At 43.6% G+C, this 23,205-nt stretch overlaps 1 long non-coding RNA gene across 1 annotated transcript; it reads left to right on the top strand.

Moving 5' to 3' along the window:
- Window positions 1–7,931: 7,931 nt before the first annotated feature.
- LOC136484836 (uncharacterized) lies at window positions 7,932–8,686 on the top strand. Its single transcript, XR_010766228.1, has 2 exons — window positions 7,932–8,054; window positions 8,269–8,686. It is a non-coding gene; the product is annotated as an uncharacterized lncRNA (long non-coding RNA).
- The last annotated feature ends 14,519 nt before the right edge of the window (window positions 8,687–23,205 follow it).

Here is a 23,205-nt window from a genome sequence, read left to right as displayed (position 1 = left end):
GATCCAGGCTGGTGGGTTCTTTGAGGATAGTTGTAGCCTACTACATAAGGGACTAAAGAAAAAATCGAATAACTAGACACTGCACTATACTAGCCTAGATATATTGTTATTCAAGCAACCAATCACACCCAAAGTTTGACTCGCCTTGTCAAGCGAGGATTTGGAGCTGGCCATGTATTTAATTGTCTAGCAAGCTTTAGCCTCTTCTTTGTGTGAGAGAGCCACTTTTCTCTCCTGGCTTGACAAGGTTTGCCGAGCTCGACATGCATTTGGATGGCTAGCAAGCTTTTTCCTTCTTTGTGTGTGAGAGAACCGATTTTTTCTCCTGGCTTGGCAAGGTTTACCTAACCAAATTGCTAATGCTAGGCAAAGCTCGATTGATAACCAAATATCCTTGAATTTTCTTAGTAAAGTAGGAATGCATTCTTTTTTAATGTACCGACATGAAGCAGTGCCCATTTCCATTGATAGAGAAGAAAGATACAACCACTACTAGGGGCAAAGCAAAAAAAATAAAATAAAATCTAATCACAACAGTGATAGCCAGAGATCAACCATGGGGAGGCAAAATCTAAGCAAGCTTCTTCACCCCACTAATGCCCAAGTTCCGCCTTCTTTGATTCTTTTCATTCTAGATTTCCAAAGAGCAAAAAATCACAAAAATATTTGTGACGATGTTACAATCATTGATTCCTTTCCTTTTGGATTTCCCAAACCATTAGTATAATGAGTGTTCTCAAAGCTTTTTCTCGGTGCATTGTGTGCATGTGCCAGATTAGTCCACCAAGCATGGGTCAAATAATTGGTACTCCAGTTGGTGTCTATGATGTGGTAGAGTGAGACCCAGTCCAATAACAAAGTTTCAGATTCTACTTGTATAGAGGCAGTCAACTAATAAGTTATGAGCATTTCTTGCGTGTGTCGACACGATGGACAATAGGTGTATGTGGCCAGCCACACATTTTGCTAGTCATTCCGGAGGTCCAAACTATGTTGGAGATTACCAAGCAAGCAAAAGACTTGCATTTTGGCAGCGCCCATGCTTTCCACATGACCAGCCTAAAGTTGGTGGCGGTGCCAAAGAACTACTCACCCACTATCTTCACCTATCTTACACCCAACATAACGTGCCGCAGCCGGCTATAGCTATGACTATGAGCACCCCTGATTTCCTTTCCACCACTGATGGCTAGCATCTGTCGTCACCCACCAATGTGCCTTCTCTCTCCTCTCCAAGCCTTTCCTTGGAGTCCCAACTCTGAAACGCTAACGCCTGGTGGCCTTTTTCTTCTTCTTCACAGAGTTTCTGAACAATAACATGCTGATAGACAACTTGTTAACATTTAAGTACGGGCCAGATGTGAAATACAATAAAGATTAGATGATAGAAAAGCTTGTGCTTAATGAGGTATGCAAATTGGTGTACCTCTTGCCTTTATTGGTGTGGGTGCATCATGCACCTATTTTGCCTAGATATAGATATGGTTATTAAATACGATACATATTGGATACGTGGATGCACATATTCTCCATTAGCATTTCCAAGCATATGCCTCCTACTAAAAGATCATCTCTAGACTTTTTTTGGCAGACAAAGATCATGAACTTTGTATGTAACACATTTTGTCAGCCAAGTCCAGAGGTCTCCAACTGAATAGGTCATAGTGAATACATGGACAAGGAGTACCCTCACCCTCCGGATATCCAGACTTATACCCCGCACGCGGCCAGCCCTGCCCAGGTTGTTTTTGACCGAACCATCACCTCGGCCAGGTTTGCGGTGAGCCCTTGATGCTTCTTCGCTACCTCTACTACTCTGTTAGCACCGTAGCTCTTTGGAACGGCTGCGCCGCCGTCATGGACGACCGCGCACCGTTGCCGCCCGCTCTGGTGCGTCCCGCTGCATCTCACCGCTGCTTAGTATAGGCGCTAGGGCCGTAGGTGGAGGTCGGCCCGTCAGCTGGGCCTGCGCAAGCCTCTGGTGGCCAGCGTAACCGCCCCGTGCCACCGCCCGCCGTGCTGCCGTGCACAGAGTCGTCGGGGCGTGCGAGAGGAAATTCGAGTAAAGCCAGGGGGTTAAATGAATTCCCCAGAGAGACATAGGAATAGTATTGCGGGTTTAGGTGTAATTCGGGATAAGCTCGAGGTCTCTTTTGCAAAAGCGCCATCGCGCGTGGGCTTCCCCCGCCACGGTCCGTCTCCCGCGTGGGCCGCGTGGCTGAAATCGTTTTTCTTTTTCTTAGGAATTGGTTAATGCTTTTCTAATTTAATTTCTAAGCTAAACTTGTAGACTTAATATAAAATCGTATCGGTGTCCAAAAATTGTGAAACTAATTTTGCTAGGCTCCTAAAATTATGATCTACCTGTTAGTATAGTTAGTTCATACATATCTGTGTTGGTACTAAGGTCTATTAAATCACTTGAAAGTGTTTAATATTATTAGGATAATTATTGTAGGAATTTTTGTGGTAAATTGGTGATATCTTTAATCCTAAAATTTTTACCGTAGCTTTATTGTATTATTATGTGCTCACTGTAATTTTTGTGACCTTAGACTAGACTAAATATTAGGGTAGTTAAATGTTCTTTGTTTAAATATACATTAAATCTTTAGTACAAATAAAGGCGTACCATTGATTTGCAAAACTAGGTGCTTGTTAGTTGAACACAACACTTTGCTTGATGAAGATGATAGTTAGCTTAGTATCTTAGTCATTAGAGCTAGCTTAGTAGCTTAACATGTGTATTCTTATTTTAAAAGTTGCTGTTGCCTAAATACTAAGTTTTTGCATCATCGTCATCGCATGCATATAGAGTACGAGTCGGCGGAGATCGTGACCACCGGCGATCACGAGTTCAAGGAGATCGTCGAGGAGTACGAGAAGATTATATATATATATATATATATATATATATATATATATATATATATATATATATATATATATATATATATATATATATATATGTGTGTGTGTGTGTGTGTGTGTGTGTGTGTGTGTGTGTTGTGCATTTACGTTGCATGAAAATTTTGTGGAAACCACATGCATTGCATATATATATATATATACCCTATGAGTTCTACTAGTGCAGGTTCGAGTAGATGCTATGCTTAGGTCATCGGTAGCGTGAGTAAGCTGCCATTGCTCATAACAAGTTGCGTCCCGCGGCCACGGGGCTTAGCTTGGTTACACTATTTTCTCTGTCGGTGTCAATTGAGGACCGTCCGTTGTTGTGGATGGTAGTCAGGTCATAGACTTATTATCCTGAGCACATACTTGCTTATGGGAGCGGGAAGTCTCATTGCGCTCTTGTCGTGGGTTTTGGCTTTTTTCAGACCGACTGATTGGAGGCAGGGAAAGATGGAGGTCTAAGCACCACACTGAGACCGGGTTTCAAGTGTGGGGGCTTGGAGTCCAAGTTTGGACAGGGACCTGAACCCCTCGACATGAGTGAAATGGGTTGGTCTCGTTTGTGCCTAAGGTATAAGCGAGCCGTGTGTTTCGAGGTACTCAGCTGGGATATATTGGTTCGCGAATCGCCGTTTCTGTGAGATGGTACACTTAGCTATGGTCTAGCACCGTAGTAAGAACTGGAATATGAAAGATGGTAAAATAGTTCTGATTGCTCAACCCTTGCTTGAAGGTAGAACATGTGCTTACCTAGAATGGTTAGCTAATAAAGTAATCATGACTACTAATAAAACTTGACCTTAAGGACACACTATTAGTAATGCTTTCCACAAACAAAAGAAACCAATAGACCATATTGCCTATCATATCCTTGAGAGTCGGGAAATTATTCCCACTAGTCAGGTAAGTCTTGCAAGTACATTGTGTACTCAGGGTTTATTTTACCCTGTTACAGATGCAGCTTGAGGAGTTAGCTCTTGTGTGGAGGATTCTTCTGGTAGGCACAGATGGATCCGCGTATCGTTTCTGCTAGATGATTATTACATTTTCCGTTGTTTAATTATCACACTCTGAAATCTGGTATTGTAATAAATAATTTCCAAGACTCTATGTTGTATGAAATGGACTAAGTATTGTAAGCTCATACTCATTATTGGATTCTAGATGTAAAACGTGGATTGTTTTGAGTTCTCCCTTGGGGTGTGCTCGATAGAACTGCCCGTTTTAGTCCACTTTTGGTGTGCTTAGTGTCTAGTGGAAGATGAGCGCCTCTGAAAGTACCTACATGGGAAGACTCTAGAATGGTCGAGAAGGCAAATCACCGAAGCGAAGGCCAAGCCCTTGACATGTGGGGCCACTTGGCCTCTAGGTGTGGCTGCCCAGCTCCTGTGGGCCCCACCTGTCAGTCTCCTTCGAATGTCGGTTTTCCACCGCCTTCTAGGATGCATTTAACCCGTTGCTTAAGTTGGTTTGATCCAAGGGCTCACATTGGACCCTCAGGGCTATATATACCAGCCCCTGCCTCTCGTTCCAGGCATAACCCTAGTCATCAAGTCATTTGAGAAGATAGAAACCCTAGTCATCCTCAGAGCTCCTCCAATTTCTAGAGCATAGCTAGTTAGGTTAGATCTAGAGGAAGCAAGCAGGACTTCGCTTGGATTTCCGATCTTGCCAAGAGTGTGGTTTTATATAAACTTTGTACCCCTCTCTCTTTTGTTTCTCCATTATTTTTATATGCTAGTTACAATTGTTATGACAATATTAGTATTCATCTTATTCTTGTTCTTCATTATGATATTCAACATCGACTTTGATTATATGTTTATTTTAGTTAGATTATTATTATATTCATGCATAAGTTCGTATAGCGCTCACTCTAAGGATCCATGGGTGGGTGGTCGATATTGTGTAAGCGTGGTGCTTATACGTTGTTTACCTGCAGATACACCCTATATTCTGGGTCATGTGGTAGATCATGGATGTGACACTCCCGTTGAGTCCTTTGTAGTCCACTCCCCTAATATAGGCGCATGTAGGGTCCGGTTACGAAGGTAGAGCAAGCTCTGTTCTTAATCTATCTTAGTAATATCCCTTATGTGTAGATATGATGATGATATTAGCAATGATTATTAGGTGCAATTGCACTAATCAAATGTGTGCTTTGACTTGTAATTAAGAATGACTTAGGAATTATTCCTCTAATATTCTACCTGACCATGCTAATATCATAGAAAGGAGTGCTCTGAGTGATTTATCATTATCATTACTTATCATATATACATATCTTATCCTATGACTTACCCCTGTTATGAGTAGAGTATTTGTTATGGTTTACTTCTTCTTCAGTAGTATAAGTTATCAATACATGTCCATGCTAGACCTTCTCTGTGATAAAAATATAAATAACGATATTTGAAATACTCTTGGGTAAAATGCTACAATGGTATATTATCTGTGCGCTTGTGGATACTTATCATTCATAGATTTATATATATTCTCTCTAGTCACATACATTAATAAAGAACTACTTAGTGTTATTCTAGTAGTAATACTATGTAGTATCAACACATATCTCTGGCATCATCACTAGGGATGACAACATAGTAAAGTTAGGAGATATAGGTTTATAATAGGTGGCTAAGTACTTCAATTTTATTTATCCAGAGGAAAGTGATGATGAAGAGCGCGATTGGGTGTTTATTTAGTGAGAAGTTCGTGTTATTCAGTTCTGTGATTAGTTTACGTGCATCCAAGGAAGAATGTAACGAAGTGACATGATTTTCTATAAGGCAGACATAGTATATGATGCGTTTTCCTTTTCCTTTTGTACTCAGAATCTTTTCTTTTCCTTTTGTACTCAGAATCTTACCGTCCATGGTGGTGTAATTTTATTGTAGTAGCAAGTACAAGTTTGACCTTCAGTTTTACTCCGTATGAGAGGACCAGTCTATCTTAATTTAATTTGTGGTATGCGTGCATGCTAGAAAAGATAGTTTCTTCTGTTCAGATGTCAATAACTCAATACGAAGCCTGCACTGTACTAGTATTTGGTAGACTTCTGGCCACTACGTTTGGACAGCTAGCTTTCGGGAGGTCCAATATGTATTGTAAGTGCCGGTGCACATACACGCAAATTAACCAGCCTGCTACCTCCTCAACCGCTGCCACGAGACCTGAACCACGCCGGGTACGACCACCTCGTGGTCTAGCAACCTGAGGCCTAATACCTTGAGGCATTGCACCTCTAGGCCTAGCATTGCGCCTCTGAACAGGTGGTACATGTACGCCATGGGACGGGCGGTACATGTTTCGGTTGTTCAACTCATACTCTCGCCGCTCATCTCTCTTCCTCCTAAAGCAGAACTCAGCAAGGTGACCATCCCTATGGCAGTAGTCACAGTGATACCTCACCTCTCTGTTGGGTGGTTGTTGGCTCACTCTATTGTGGGTATGGTTCACTCTTGATGGCTGTTTGGCTTTAGGAAGGGGATCCTCAGAGATGTTTGGTAGAGTGTCAAGTGGGTCCTTGAGATAGTTAGGTTTTGGAACCCAAACTTGTTTCTGGGGTGGAGCTTTTGGAGGTTCTTCAAACACCCCATCTTTGACAGTGGGCTTAGTGGGCTTAGGTGGAGTAATTTTGATCAACTTGGGAGTGGTGGAAGGTTTCTCACTTGGGTTCAAACCACTACACTCACCAACCTTGCCATAGATATTTTCACCCTTCCCACCTAAAGCAAAGCCTACACCCGATGCACCAGTTCCCCGCCAGAACTGGATTATCATCATGCCCAATTGCGGCTCACTGCAGGATACCCAGCTCAAGATGGACCGAAGGTATGTGTTGTCTTCCTCGGTTTTCATCTTGTCATGCCTGTAGGACTCAAGCTCCATCACAAAGCTCTCACAACGTGCACACTTAGCAGCAGTGCTATCTGAACTGGGCTTTTCAAGCAAAGATATTCCTAGCAACCTTCTCTGCCAGCTCAGATTGCAAGCCCGAGCAGGACTTGCACGCACCAAACAAGCCAGACCTAGACTTCAACTCATCATTCTCATCAAGCAAAGCAACATACTTGGATTGCAAATAAGTAAGGTTGGACATTTGAACAGCACACTCATTGCACTCAACCTCGTCAGACACTACTACAGCGTGCTGTCGGTTGGTGTTGGCAGTAACACATACCGGCGGTGATAATTTCATCATTGTTGACTGGTATTACAACCGATGGTGATAATCATCAACACCTATTTTAATAGTGAAAGTGTCGTTGGGGATAACCATTTTTGTAGTAGTGAATGATCATGCTTATGATGGAAATGACAGCTTACTTCAGTAAGCTTGATTGACACCATGATAACAATTTTCGTAAGCATAAAAGTTGGTAAATACGACCACGTACCACTTTAGATGTTAGTTCTTTTATTAACATTTATTTGAATTATAAATACTTTTTTTGAATATGGGTACCCTAGAACAGTGAAATCATACTTTGAATGTGTAGCTAGAAGGAAAGAAAAACAAAGATGTGAAACACCAAAAATAAATCTTTGGTGCATGCAAACGATTGATAGGGGTAGTCCTATGCCTCTGCACAAAAAATTAATTGTTCACCACAAAAGCCTTCAGGCTACACTAACACATTTGTAAAATTGAGACAAAAAGCAAAGAAAAGGAATGTAAAAAAACCACTATTATGTGTATGCGTGTTTGCATGACCTGAAAGGTTCCATGGTCTACATGTATAGATGTGTTTGCATGCTTATTCTAGTGGTGTGTTTGATGCCTGCTTTTTTGGATCTAGATCTGACCTCAAATTCTTGGTGATGAGGAGCCTTAATGAATACATACTTGCATGTGGCTAATACTAAACCATTCTCTGCCAAGTTTTAGTCTACTAGTAACTAACTATTAGTCATTCAAATTGAACAGTCCAACATGTACTTGCGATACTACCACATGTTTATTTCTATTATTAGTGTTTACACTCTCTATTTATATACAAAGAAGTATAGACGAAAACCATCAAAGGTCCCTCATTTCCAACGATTCCCTGATATTTCAAGTTCAATTATGGATGCAAGATATGTTACTCTGTGCTTTCTCCTAATAATTGGCTTAAATGGAAATCCAACGTCGGCAGGTTTTTGTTCATACCTGTCTTTTTTTTTCACCACAATCATGTATGTTTGATGCCATAATGATGTATCGTTGATTTCTACCAATTCATTTTTTTCACCTAGTTGCTATTCATTGTTTCAACGTAGTGTTGGATATTTATGATAGTATAATGACTATTTTAGTGTGATCAAAATCAAGTGAGATTATTTACTGATGTGTGTGGTTATTTTTTGAAGAAACTTGCTGGGAATTTCCTAAAGTACATCCATTTTGCTTAAAGCCTATGTGCAAGGGTAATTGTTATTTGGAGGCCAAATCCCAGGGTGTCAATTTGGGGGGATACCATTGTGATGGAAATGGATTCTGGGGCATGTGCGTTTGTTGGTTTTGTAAACATTAATTAGTCCTCTCAAAATAGAAAATAAGATAGCTCCTTTGTTCCAATCCATTATCAAGAAGTGTTGTCAAAATAATTATAAGTCGCATGTTAACTAGTTTGCTCGATCTTTTGCCTTAGATAGTACGCTAATTAACTAGTCGTCATTTTTCTAAATTTCTCACATCTGTTTGCGTTGATGGTTCTATGTCAACGAACACATGTGCTTTCGGTGGCTAGATATTTTAATAATGCATTCTGATATTCTTTTTGAAGTTTCTAACCCCATTTGGGTTTCTCGCTTTTTGTTTCATCTCCCATGTGATGAGCTCGCATCGACCTTAATTTATTTGAATCTAATGTGTCCAATTTCCGTCCTTTGCTCTACTAGAGGTATATATGTATTTTTTGATATATGTTCATCTATATTCCTGCCTTCTGACTATATAATAAGTCTGCATCTACGATGCTACACAAGTTCTTGTTTATATATTTATAGCCTCTTCATTCAATAATAGGCACAACGTCTCTATCTCTAGGGGTGGTCACGATTGCTTCTCAATTGTTTTATGCGACCCGATTGCATATCTAGCTAGGCCACTTATCTCCCATATGCCACCCCCCCCACCACAGTACTGCACATAGTAATTTCCTGAATTTCACGAACTCGAACAACATTGCAGCACACTCGATGCCAGCCCATGAATAATTCTACTCCGATTTCTCATCTGCGCATGGATCCTTCCTAAAGTCAACCCCCACATAATCCCGAATCGATGAAGCTCCCTAGTGCCAGATCAAACACTCAGGAACATCATATCAAACGTACACTGGGGACAGACTTTCCAAGAGTAGGCACTCGGATCGGGAAATTTGTTGTGTGTGGAGTGTCTAAAATAAAGCACTTGGTCAAGTTTGTGTTTCCGTGAGTTTGAGTCTGTATTCAACAAATAACAAGCACTAGAACATCTTTACAATTTTGTGCCATGCCAACTAGAGGTGTAAACAGATCGAATGAGGACAAACACATATGGATACAAATACAGATAGTTTTTTTCCTCCTTGGATTCGGATTTGGGTACGAATAGTGTCTGGATAAGATATGAATGAATATTGACTTTGAGTATCCAGATCGGATATTTAAACATTGTGGATATTAATTGTTTAGACTTAGAATATGGATTATCCATGTACTCCCTCCGTTCCTTAATATAAGCCATATAGTTTTTAGCACCAATATTAACGCACGGCTTGGGGAAGGATGTGAGACCAAGGAAAAAAAAGGAAAATCAGACCATTTTCTCCCTCCCAATCAGATTGCTTCCTAAATCCAAAAGATTGGTTGGGGCATGTGCTATATACGGTGGGAAGGTTTCCAATCTAATCGGCGTGGGAGCTGATACGTACCTATATTTTGAAATTTTCTTTAGAAATCTATATGACTTATATTAAGAACGGAGGGAGTAGTATCTAAAGCCTTTCGGTTGGACGGTCAGTCCAAGAAAATTCGTACCATTTACATCCATAATGCTAATGAATAGAGTCGCCGAGTCTCAGTATTTTTTTTTCATTTTGGTTGACCAAAAATTTTAGCACAGAAAAAATCCATTAAACCATTGTTTTTTACGGATGCATTCTATTTTCACTTTTAAATAAGAAACATATAGGAACCGTACAATATTTCAAACTACCAATTTATATAGTACTTTTACCAGGCTGTTGCCATGGTTTCAAACCAAAGATCTAGATACATATACACATCTTCTACAAACTCAGAAGTAACAAAATAGACATACACATCCTGCCCACATTGCCCCTTGTTTACATTTGACAAAAGGTCACAGCTTGATCAGATAAAAAAAACCATAAGTTAAGGGTTCATAATAAGGAACCAGAGCTAGCATTATTGCAAATGCAAAGTCCATGCATGCAATTGATCCATCGCCTTATCTCATCTCTTATTATAGATGGCCAACGGGCCAGCCCGGCCAGGCATGGCACGGGCCCGTGAAAGCACGGCCCGATAGCCAACGGGCCGGCACGGCACGCCGTGCCTCTCGGGCCGTGCCTCACAGGGCCACGGGCCTAGCCTCTGGCCCAGGCACGGCCTGTTGGGCTGATTTTTGTGCCGGGCCAGCCCGAGAAGCACGGGCACTCTAGCGTGTCAGGCCAGCCCGAGGCCCACGAGAGAGGGAAGGGGAGAGCAGGATGCAGGGCAGCCACAGAAGGCGGTCACCGCCGTCGGCGTGTTCGCCCCAGAGGCAGATCCGGTCGCCAGCGCGCTCGCCCAGGAGGTGGGGCCACGCGGGGAGGCATGGAGGAGGCGGTCGCCGGCGCGCTTGAGGGTGAGCTCGCTGAGGTGGGGGAAATAGACCTCGCCGCTACCGGTGCCGTCCTCGGGGAGGCGACAGTTGGTGAGCTCCGCGGTGCGGAGGAACCGGAAGGAGAGGAATGAAGGAGGGAGGCGAAGAGTCTCGTCGGAAGGGTGCCGGAGGACAAGTTCTAGGAGGTTTTTGGCGGCAGGGAGCGGATCCAGGAGTTAAAGTCTGAGGCAGAGGGAGGGGCGATGAGGAGATGGAACCTCACGGCGTTGCCGTGGTGGGAGGCAAGGATCCGGGACACGGCAACAGAGAGGGAGGAGGCAGGGATGAGGAGGTGGGAGTCGAGAAGGTGGAGTGATGCGGAGGGCCATAGGCGGCGCCAGCGGTGGGATAGGACTTGGGTGCGCCCGATGGCAGGAAGGGGGAGGAGGGAGAGGATGGTGGTGGCAGTCGCAAGCAGCGCGGCGGGGAGCAGGGTAGGGATTTAGGGTTCGGGGAATCGGGGTGAGGCGGGCCGCTAGCAGGCCATCTGCTCTGTAGCAGGCCATGCTGTGCCAGCCCACGTGCCTAGGGTCAGTCCTAGGCACGGCCTGCTGCTCCGGGCCAGGCCAGCCCAGGCCCGCTAGCCTCCATGCCGGGCCATGCTTGGGCCGGGCCAAAAAAATGGGCCTTGGGCTGGGCCGATGGGCTCGGGCTGCATGGCCAATTATGTCTCTTATGCATGCTGGAGTGGTGGTGTGGTGTGCTAGCTGTGGTGGGGCCGGCCGGGGCAACAATGCAAATTGAGGTATGTACCGTACCGGTCATGCACAGGCGCATGCATATCCGTCCACACACACTACCGGAGGCGGCTTCTTTGCCGAGTGCCTGAGGCACTCGGCAAAGGCCGATATACACTTGGCAAAGGGCGCTCGGTAAACAGTTTATCGTCAAAGACCTCTTTGCCGAGTGCACTTTATTAGGCACTCGGCAAAGGCTTTGTCGAGTGCCAATCCGACACTCGGCAAAGAAAAGTGGCCGTGACGGCGAGCGCCACCGTGACGGCGGCTTCACCGAGTGTCAAGGTCAAGCACTCGGTAAAGGTACCCTATTTGCCGAGCGCCATTGACTTAGACACTCGGCAAAGGTGGCCACTTTGCTGAGTGTCTTGTCGGCGACACTCGGCAAAGTGGCGACCTTTGCCGAGTGCAATGGCCATTGCACTCGGCAAAGCATTTTCCTAGGTAGTTCCCAGATGGTCACTTTGCCGAGTGTCATGGCCATTGCACTCGGCAAAGTGACTGAAAACAACCTTTTTATTTGTTTTTTACATCCCATCCAAACAAACAGAAGATATATATAACAAACATCACCAACATCACATATATATCATCAACATCACATATATATCACCAACACCACATATATATCACAAACGTCACATATATATCACAAACGTCACATGTCTCACAATATATCACAAATAAGTTCACAAGCAATCCAAGTGCTCCATCATCGTCAACCACAATTGCAAATAGAGGTATCATTAACAACCACAAGTATCATCACTGATTTGGTGAAGGATTCACTGAAGCATGAGGATCGTTCGATGCCGTCGATTGATTCTGCACAAAGGAGAAGAGATTGCATATGTGAGACAAGATAAATATGTACCATACATGAATAAAACTTTCATACTCCACTAGGTTTGACCATAAGCATAAACATACAAACTAAAACATTTATACTCATAGGAGTAGAATAGTGAGGAGGTGGAGGTGGAGCGAATAGAGAAGGTGGCGGAGCTACACCCGTAACAGCGCCAAGACTTTGCATGTACTGAAGAATCTCCACCATCCTCCGCTGCTCAGCCTCCACCCTCTCCATCTTCGCCTGCATCTGCTCCCGTATCCTCCTCTCTTGTTCCAGCTGGGCTTACAATATATTCACCCCAATGTTACAATAATGCAAAGGAAAGGTATGAAAAAACCAATGAACGACGAATAAACCAGGAATAACCTTGAGTGCCTCCACCCGGTGGTGTGAAGTGTCCTGTCGAGGTCGTATGGCCAGGCTCCTGCTCGTGCTGCTTGCTCGAATCTGGGAGAGACTGGGAGTAGCGGCCGAGTCGATTACGCCGTCGCCAATCTAGTACCGCCCATGCTTCTTACCTCCTCCCACCCTCATGACGACTTCTCCATCAAGGTCCTCGGTGCTCGGATCGTACTCTGACCCATGGACCTCCCTTGCCATCGATGTGTACTCACTGAGGCAGTTGTGGACGGTCGCATTGTTGTACGCCTCGGGCCCGACCTCCAGGTTGTAGTCGACATCGGACGTCGCCTTGCCCTTGTGGGCCATAGCAAATGCCTTGAAGATGGAGCACGGCTAGATATAGTGACGCTGACTGTGAGAAAAAATGCAAGATGATTAGAAATCATGCAGAATTGAGCGTTAGAATAAATAAATGAATTTGTGTACCCATGTTTCTGCGTATCCACTAAGGCTGTGCCTGCCTTGATGGTGTGCTACACCTGGCATCATCAAACGCCGCTCCTGGCACAAGTTGTGCGTCTCCTCCCACTCGCGTGAGCACCACCTATCCACCATCTGTTCCCAGCACTAGGGATGCGTGGTGCACCAATAAGGAATCATCTACAGGCCATCAAGTACATGACATATCAAAAGATGAAATTAAGCCTACTTAATCTAAAAAAGAATCAGTATTAATATTCTGTATTTACCTGCAGGTACTGGTCTTGGGTCAGCATCATGGATCTTGCGTCCCTTTTGGTGACCTTCGTTCCAAGGATGGTCCCGTGGTAAGTTACGATGGCCTGGATACGCGCCTCATAATGCATGTCCACGACGAGTTTTTTGCAGCATTTGGTAGCCACCGCATCCGTCCTGGCCTCAATCTGCAGCATCGAGGGCGGCGGCGTAGTGGTCAAACGAGTAGGCCGGCCCCGTCACTCCGGTGTACTCAACCAGGCCAGGGAAGTACTCCTTGCACAGAAGACCGAGGATGCCATTGACTTGGCGTGTGTGACCACGTCCACTTGCCACAATCGTCCAGTTCCTGCCCAAGTGATTAAGAAAAATTATTAGTTTCTATTTTGATTTTCAACATATCATATAAAGTAGTGATAACATCTAATGTTACTTACATTTCCCCCTCGGGTCGAATCAGCGGGCGTCTCTCATGAGGTATCGGTCGCTGAGGAAGGCTCGTGGGACCTTGCAAGTAGACGCTTGATGAACTAGAGGAAGCGGAACCCCCGCTGTCGCCTCGTCCTCGTCGTCCACATGCGTGTCCTCCTACACCTCCTCGTCCTCCTCCTACGTGTCCTCCTAGGGCACCTGCTCATCCTCCTCCTCCTCACGCGACGGGGCGGCAGGCGATGACTCCCTCCTGCGACTGCTCCTCCTCCTACTCTCCCCCGGTGCAGTGGTCCTTGTCCTTCGGTACAAGGATGTTAGCTTCCTCATCCCACCGCCCACCATCTTTGTTCAATCACCTGCAATTAAAAAGAGTAAACCAATAAGCACAAATAAACAAGAAGTACTTAGAAATAGATGCAAAATAAACAAAACGTAATTACAAAATAACATAGTATTACATGTATTAGAAATAATCTTCATGATCAGGATTAGCTGGATCATAAGTCTCATCATCACTATCAATCATGTCGAAATAATCAACACTATCCGAATGAGCAATATTGTCATTGTCATTGTCTAAATGTAATCGCTCAAGCATTTGTAAGTCCTTCACATTTTGCACCTTATCTCCAGCGTCCTCTTCAATAACTATTTCGTTGTCTACTTCCATTCCGATCGTTTCGGTTAAGTCTATCTCAAACCTCCCTTCTAGTCCCTCTTCTTGAAAGAACTCTCCATCATATGTGTTTGGGTCTAAGTTATAATCTTCATCGTTTGGGACAGACACTTTACCGTGTGGCGATACCCTGTGCACAATATCCCAACCCTTAAGATGCCTTATGGTTTGACACGCATATGGGAGATAATAAACTTGCGTGGCCTGTTGGGCCACAATATAGACATCGTCTCCTGGTAAGAAGGAATCATGTCGAATTTCGACTAGCCCAAGATTAGAATATGTCCGTCTTGTTACTTCAAGATCAAACCAATGGCATTTGAATATGACAGGATTAAAAGGTTTGGAACCATGAAACTTGAGTTCATATATTTCTTCAATTCTTCCATAATACTCGACCTCATCAACGCCGGACGTAAAAACTCCAGAACTTGTGGTTCTTCGATTGGGCCGACTCTGCTCGTAGCTTGTTGTGCGAAAGCGATATCCATTCACTTCATAACCAGAAAATGACCTAACCCTATAGGCAAAGCCATCGGCAACCTGTCTCAACTCCACACGCATAGACGCATCCCTCTGGCCCTGCAAGCTCAAGCAGGATACATCGTTATATTATTCGCACGTACGATTAACTTGGAATGTCAAACTAAGTATGAGCTAAATTGGACGGTACATTCCGTTTGAACCAAGAAATGAAATCGGGCATTCCATTTCTTGCACCCTATCTAAGAAGGGTATCTACCTGCTGTGGGGTAGGATCCCTTGATTGACGCCAGAATTCATGAAGAAATTCCCTGTACCAACGAGAAACAAGGGGGTTGGATGTAGAATAGTGACGCCATATTTAACAAGTTCATTGAGAACTTACTGCATGTACGGTGCCACTTCATCAAGGTTGGTCAACACGTATAGCATGATATGGCGCCACTCTTCATGATTCAAGGTCTTGGGGGTCGATGCACTTGCACATCCGAGTTGCCCTCAAAAAAGGCTGAGGTTCGATTCATTTTTGCCAGCATTGTAACGAGGGTGTGGATTATGCATGCTAGGGAGGTTGTCACCATAGTATGTTGTTGGAAAGTTCGCCACCTCCTCTAGAATGTATGCCTCTGCAATGGAAGCCTCGATTTTGCATTTATTTCTATATTTCTTTCGAAGAACCTTTAGACATCTCTCGATTGGATAGCACCAACGGCTCTGCACGGGCCCCCCCATTCGTGCCTCATACGGGAGGTGCAAAATCAAATGCTGCATCGGATTGAAGAAGTCGGGTGGAAAGATCTTCTCCAACCTACAGAGCAACACAGATGCCATTCTTTCCAAGTTAGCAATCACGGTCCGAGATAACTCCTTAGCACAAAGCTGGCGAAAGAAATAGCTCAACTCTGCCAGCACTAGCCAGACATGCTCAGGGACATAGCCTCGAACCATCGCTGGAAGAAGCCGCTCAATCCATATGTGGTAGTCATGACTCTTCATCCCTAAGACTCGCATAGTAGATAAGTTCACTCCCCTCCTTAGATTAGCTGCATACCTATTAGGGAACATTAACATCTGCATCCATTCTAGTACTTCCCTCCTTTGGGGCTTGCTCAAGACAAAATCGGCCTTAGGCCTTCTCCATGTCTTGCCGCTACTAGGAGGCTTCATATGTTGGTTTGGTCTATCGCATAACGTTGCCAGATCCACTCTAGCCTTAACGTTGTCCTTTGACTTGTCAAGAATGTCCATGATTGTTGCCCAAAGTGCCTCGGCGACATTCTTTTCAGTGTGCATTACATCAATGTTGTGTGGAAGGAGAAGGTCATCAAAATAGGGGAGCCGAGTCAAGCCCGACTTATGAGTCCACATATGTTGCTCTCCATATCCCATAAAACCACCTTCTGGATTGACCACGAGACCATCTATCTGTTCATGAACCATGGCACCAGTCATTATCGGTGGTGCAGGGTCTATCACTACGACACATTTTGTAAAGTTCTTGACGTCTCGTCTGAATGCATGGTCAAGAGGGAGGAATTGTAGATGTTTGTCGAACGATGAATACTTACCACCCTTCTGCAACCAAATGAACCTCAGAACTTCCTTGCATACTGGACATGGAAACTTCCCGTGAACACACCAGGTGCAGAATATCCCATACGCCAAGAAGTCATGCAGGGAGTAGTGGTACCAAACATGCATTTTGAAGTTTTTCTTTGTAGCTCGATCATATGTCCATACCCCTTCCTCCCAAGCACGGACCAATTCATCAATCACAGGCTCCATGAACACACCCATATTATTCCCCAAGTGTCCAGGAATTATCAATGACAATAATACGTTCTGTCATTGAAAGCATACGCCGGGGGGGGGGGGGGGGAGATTGAGGGGGATAACGAACATGGGCCAACATGTGTATGGGGTAGCCATCATTTCATAAGGATTGAACCCATCTGTTCCTAGTGCAACACGTACATTACGAGCCTCTTTAGCTTTCTCATGATGAACGCCATCAAAGTGGGTCCATGCTTCACCATCGGATGCATGTACCATCCTGTCAGGATTGTATCGTTTGCCATTTTTGTGCCATATCATCTGTTTCATGGATTCCTCAGTCATGTATAGCCGTTGGATCCTCGGTATGAATGGAAGGTGCTGTAGGATTGTCATGGGAATGTCAAGCTGCCTCTTCTGTCCATCACCAGAATCTACCTCTAGGAACCTAGAGGATTTACACTTTGGACAGTACTTTGCTTCCACGTATTCTTTCCTAAATAGGATTCACCCCTTCGGGCAAGCATGTATCTACTCATACGGCATCTTAAGTGCACGAAGGAGTTTCTGTGACTCGTGCATGCTCTTTGGCAGAAGGTGACCCTCTGGAAGCAGGCTACCAATAACTGTCAACATACCATCGAAGGCATCTCGACTCAGGCTATACTGGGACTTTAACACCATTATGCGTCCAATGGCATCCAGTTGAGAAACCTTTGTCTAGCCGTGAAGGGGTTTCTGTGCCGTGGCAAACATGTTGTAGAACGCCTTTGCGGTTACCTCTGGCTCCTCCTCCATACGTCCTTCAACAAACTATGCCTCCTGATAGTCATTTAACATGTCTGCTACCGCGACATCAACATCATAATCCTCGACGCATGGCCTCACCACCTCCTCTTTCATACGATCGGCTTCACCATGGTAGACCCACCGGGTATAGTCTGCCATAAATCCATTCTTCCAAAGATGTTCCCCCATGACCTTCTTCGTTTGTCTTTTCCTGTTAGCACATTTGCTGCAGGGACAACAAATTTTACTCGCTCCTTTAGCAGCCACGCCAAATGCCCGTTCCAAGAAAGCATCGGTCTTGTCAATCCATTCATTGGTGACCTGACCCTGACTTGCATGGCCCGTGTACATCCACTCACGGTCTTCACAAATCGATATCGTGAAGAGGCCGACTTCGGTTTGCAAGCATCCTACATGACAACTTATGCGAAACCTCCTCAATTTTTTATCACAGCCTCCACATATGATATCTTGACATCTTGACAAGTTTCATGATTTTCGGACTTCGTTTGCTTTTTATAGAATTTAAAAACAACTCGACCGCAAGTTCGTGGTCATGTTTCGTGAACAAGATGTTCGAAATTGGTGGTCTGTTGCCGGATACGGCCTCACATTATACTAAATAACATGAATATCATTTTTCCATTCATTTTTTTCATTATTCGAATGACTAGCGGTTATAATTTGAATTATCCAAGAAAAATAAATTAAATAAAATAAATTAAAGAAATATAGAAAAAGTCCGAGAAATGTGCCACATTGAAACATGGAGTACTAGGTATTGTCTGAGGACTGCAGAAAAAGTTTGGAGATCAAAAGTGAAAAAATATAGTTTGCCGAGTGTAAAAAAAAGACACTCGGCAAAGGAGCCTCTTTGCCGAGTGCCAGGAGAAGACACTCAGCAAAGGATTAACGGCGGCTACCGGCCGTTAACGGCGGCGGCCCTTTGCCGAGTGTTATTGTTTGACACTAGGCAAACCTGGTCTTTGCCGAGTGTTCGGCACTCGGCAAACCACCTTTTTGCCGAGTGTCATTTGTTTGTCGAGTGCTTTCTCTCTGCCACTCGGCAAACAGCCTCTGTACAGAGTGCCCGATAAAAAACACTCGACAAAGAAGCCGTCTCCGGTAGTGACACCACCACACCAGATAGAAACGCCTGCAACTGCAATACGTCGACTACATGCATGCATGCACAACTTCCTGATTCTTAAGGACCTGGTCTTACGTCCATACACCACCAGACTATAGTGATATGTCTTATGACGATTCCTCAGGTGGAACACTGCAAGGAACGGATTGGTTGGGTGGCAGGCGATGCTCACATGACTACAACAATATATGCATGCACGTCCACTGCATGCAAAAGTTTTTTTTAAAAAAATGAAGCAGGAGTGCTGAAGCTTTTATATAAATTTGTGAGAACAAACAAAAAAAATTCCAGCAAACATAAATGATTAAAACACCACTCCTTCTACACCAAGTATCCTGTAATTAAAGCAACACGTAATTGCCAAACTGAAAATTTACTATGTGACGGTCGCGCTCCGTCGCGACCGCGCGACGCCCGCACCTGCGCCCCACCACGTGCCTGCGCCCCACTCGCCCGCGCTGACGAAGAAGACGGCGGTGGCTAGGGTTCCGGTGACCCACACCCCACTCTTCCCCTACTCCGGCGGGCTCAGAAGGGGCTTGGGGGAGGCAGGCCGACCAGGCGTTTGGGATGCCAGGAGGGCGGCGTTAGGGTTCCCGATCTTGTTTAGAGTGTGGTTTGGTATAAACTTTGTACCCCTCTCTTTTGTTTCTCCATTATTTTTATATGCTAGTTACAATTGTTAAAACAATATTAGTATTCATCTTATTCATGTTTTTCATTATGATGTTCAACGTCTACTTTGATTATATGCTTAGTATAGTTAAATTATTATCATGTTTATGCATAAGTTCGTATAGTGCTCACTCTAAGAATCTATGGGTGGGTGGTCGACATTGTGTAAGTGTGGTGCTTATATGTTGTTTACCTACGGATACACCCTATATTCTGGGTCATGTGGTACATCGCGGATGTGATACTCCCATTGAGTCCTTTGTAGTCCACTCCCCGAATATAGATGCACGTAGGGTCCGATTACGAAGGTAGAGCAACTCCGTTCTTAATCTACCTTAGTAATATCACTTATGTGTACATATGATGATGATATTAGTAATGATTACTAAGTGTAATTGCACTAATCAAATATATGCTTTGACTTGTAACAAAGAATGACTTATGAATTATTCCTCTAATATTCTACCTAACCATGCTAATGCCATAGAAAGGAGTGCTCTGAGTGATTTATCATTATCATTACTTATCATATATACATATCTTATCCTATGACTTATCTCCTTCAATTGTAGCAAACATATAAAAGTAATGAGAGATATAAAAGAGAGGGGATACAAAGATTATACCAAACCAAGCTCTTGACACGATTAGGAATCCAAGCGAAACTTGCTTGTCTCCCTCTAGACCTAGCCTAACTAGCTATGTCCTAGAATTTGGTGGAGCTCTGAGGATGATTAGGGTTTCTATCTTCTCAAATGACTTATGTCTCAGGGGATGGCAGGGGCTGGTATATATAGGCCAGAGCGTCAATTCTGAGCCCTCGGATCAAACCAACTTGAATAAACAGTGTAGATGCAACCTAGGAGGCGGTCGAGAACCGACATTGCAATGGGGAGACAGACAGGTGGGCCCTGGGGCCGGGCGGCCTGCCTGGCCCCAACTAGCATCCTCTGCCCCTCTGCCTCGGTGCGGTGTCCTCTAGAACCTTCTAGAGTTGTTTATCCCGTGGATAAGCGTGATTAAGTCTGACATCTAGGTCTACCTTGACGGTTTTCTGGATAAACCCTGCAGAAAATACAGATTCACCGAAACTCATGAAATTTATTAGTTTAAACTCTTAGACCTTTATTGGTGATTACAATTATGCCCCTATTCATGTTTTATTGATGATTTATAAGGTTTGTTAACTACCTTCAACAAACAATATGTTCCAAAATGTTTCATCTATTTTAGTCTTCTGTTGCAGCAAGTGTTTTAATGTTGCAAGTTGCAAGTGTTCTATCTGGATGTTGCATATATTTTTACACATATGTTGCAAGTGTATGTTTCAGATGTTTCATATGTTTCAGACGTACGTTACATTCAAGTGTTTCATGTTCACGTGTTTCTTGCTGTTCGGAGAGTCAGGGAGCGCCGGGGAATGGGACGCGATGAGCCAGTGGCTGGCGGACGTGGTGCGCGGTGCGCTGGGGGCCTGCAGCCGGGGCACGACGGGGCGGGGGTGCGCCTGCGGGGGCGGGACATATTAACGTTTCAGCGGGAATTTGCGACGCTAAGCGCCCGGATCGGACGTCCGGGCGCTAGCAACTCCGCTTTTTTTTAATAAAGTGCTGGGAACGTTGCTCCACAGTTTCCTTCGAGAAATACACGGATGGAGACAAGATGACAGGAAGGGTGCATATGAGTTGTCTCCCAAGCTAAGCTAATTTTGACCCGTGAAAAGTTATACAAAGTAGCATAATTTTTTACTCTTAATTTATCTTACAATATATTGTCTATGTTGAAAAAATCAATATAATCTTAGATGCACTTTGAATATACAAATCTATTGATGCGTTTTTATGTCCTAAACTTACATATAATTTGACTTTTACTTTGTCCAAATATGTTTATCAATCCTCGATGGAGCCTGTAGCACATAACCGTTGCATTATTGGTCAATGGGTACTCAAGATAGGATGATAATAAGGGCCGGTTTCGCATAGCTCTAGCTTCGAGATTCATGTTGGATATGTAGCTTATCTTACTATTACTAATCAGAGGCCCCAACGGAGGTACCACGTTAACTCTCACTAGACGCGCTAGGAAAAAAGATAAATCATAGAAATTCTCACAAAAATCAGAAACATCTGGCCTTTCATTTGGTTGACTCAAATCATCATCTCTGATAATAGCCATTAGATCTATTATAATTTATAAAAAATTACCCACGTCTGCCATTATGAAAATACATAAAGTAACCCCTAATTTTGCATCTAAATTACCCATATCCGCCATTACGAAAGATAATTCAAAATAACCCCCTAAATTGTATATAAATTACCCATACTTGTCATTATGAAAAATAATTAAAAATAACCCCCTAAATTTTTATCTTTGTTACTCACTTTACCATTATGAACACAATTCATAATGACCCCCTAACATTGCATTTAAATTACCCACCTCTCTCAAACCACATGTAAATACAAATGTATGCTATTCCAAAAATAAATAAATCAAAAACCATAAAGTACGAGACATATATATTTCTAAATTACAAGATTTTACAACTATAAAATTAAATAACCATAATGCTATGTTTGACCATGTATACCATATACATTAGGATAAATACTTATTTTAATAGCTTATAAGCACGGAAAATGTTTAATTAAAAAACCAAATACCAATAACATAACACCGACAAATTACTTTAAATTACATTAATACTCCATAATAATCAATTTCATATGTTGTCATTTTGAAATAACTTTCTTACTATTACTAATTAGAGGCCCAATGTAGGTACCACATTAACTCTCACCGGGCGCGCTAGAAAAAAAATCATAGAAATTCTCACAATAATTAGAAACATCTAGTCTTTCATAGAAATTTAGGAGTAGACTCTTCATTATCAAGTTACATGAAGTGGAAGTAATATAAAGTTGTTTGGGGTGTGGAATATGTTAGGAACCCCTTATTGTGAGAAATGACACGATTACAAGGTCTAATAAGGGCATAATTGTAAGCATCTCTAGAAACCTAATTGTTAATTATAAATGGCTCCACCTCCTTTCCCCTATAAAGAGGGGGGGGGGGGGGGGGGGCAACGCCAATGTGGGGGGACTCTTGGCCTCTCACTCATATGCTCCACTCTTACTCCCCTCTCACTCCTCTATCTGTGGTCCATGACCAATAATAGGCAAGCGGACCAATAAATGGCAAGCAAGCAAGCAATTTCGACGGTGTCCAAATGGAGTGTTCATTTAGTTTGATCTAGACATTTACGATAAGCTATTATACACCTATAAAATTATCAACAAATTATGTAACATTTTATACTACTAACTAACATGACTAAACCTAACACAAGAGAAACTTGATGCAACACATTATTAATAACTAACATGTGTAGCTAGGATTAGACAAATATTGTCATTTATTAAAGGTTAGTGAGAGGGGAGTAATATGTGTCGAGCTATATAGCTGTGACGCACGCTAGCTAGCTAGGCGCCGAGGGCGTGCGCGGCAGTTACAACTTACAACAACATGCCTCCGATCCCGCCGCATCCCATCATCGTCATCGTTCATATCCTGTGAGTGTGACCACAGCTAGCTAGCATGAATTACTTGCAAATACAAAGTGCATGCATGCAACTCCATCATCGCCTCATCTCAGCATCTCTCACTGCATGCATCCTATGAGTGTATGTTTCAGCATACTTGAGTAGTGTGCTAGCTGTACCTGTACGTGGTGAACAATCATCCTAGACAGCATGTACGTGTCCACACCAGCACCAGATCGAA

This window comes from Miscanthus floridulus, chromosome 10 (assembly GCF_019320115.1).
Source record: "Miscanthus floridulus cultivar M001 chromosome 10, ASM1932011v1, whole genome shotgun sequence".
NCBI classification, from domain to species: Eukaryota; Viridiplantae; Streptophyta; class Magnoliopsida; order Poales; family Poaceae; genus Miscanthus; species Miscanthus floridulus.
This window is presented reverse-complemented; position numbering and strand designations above follow the sequence as displayed.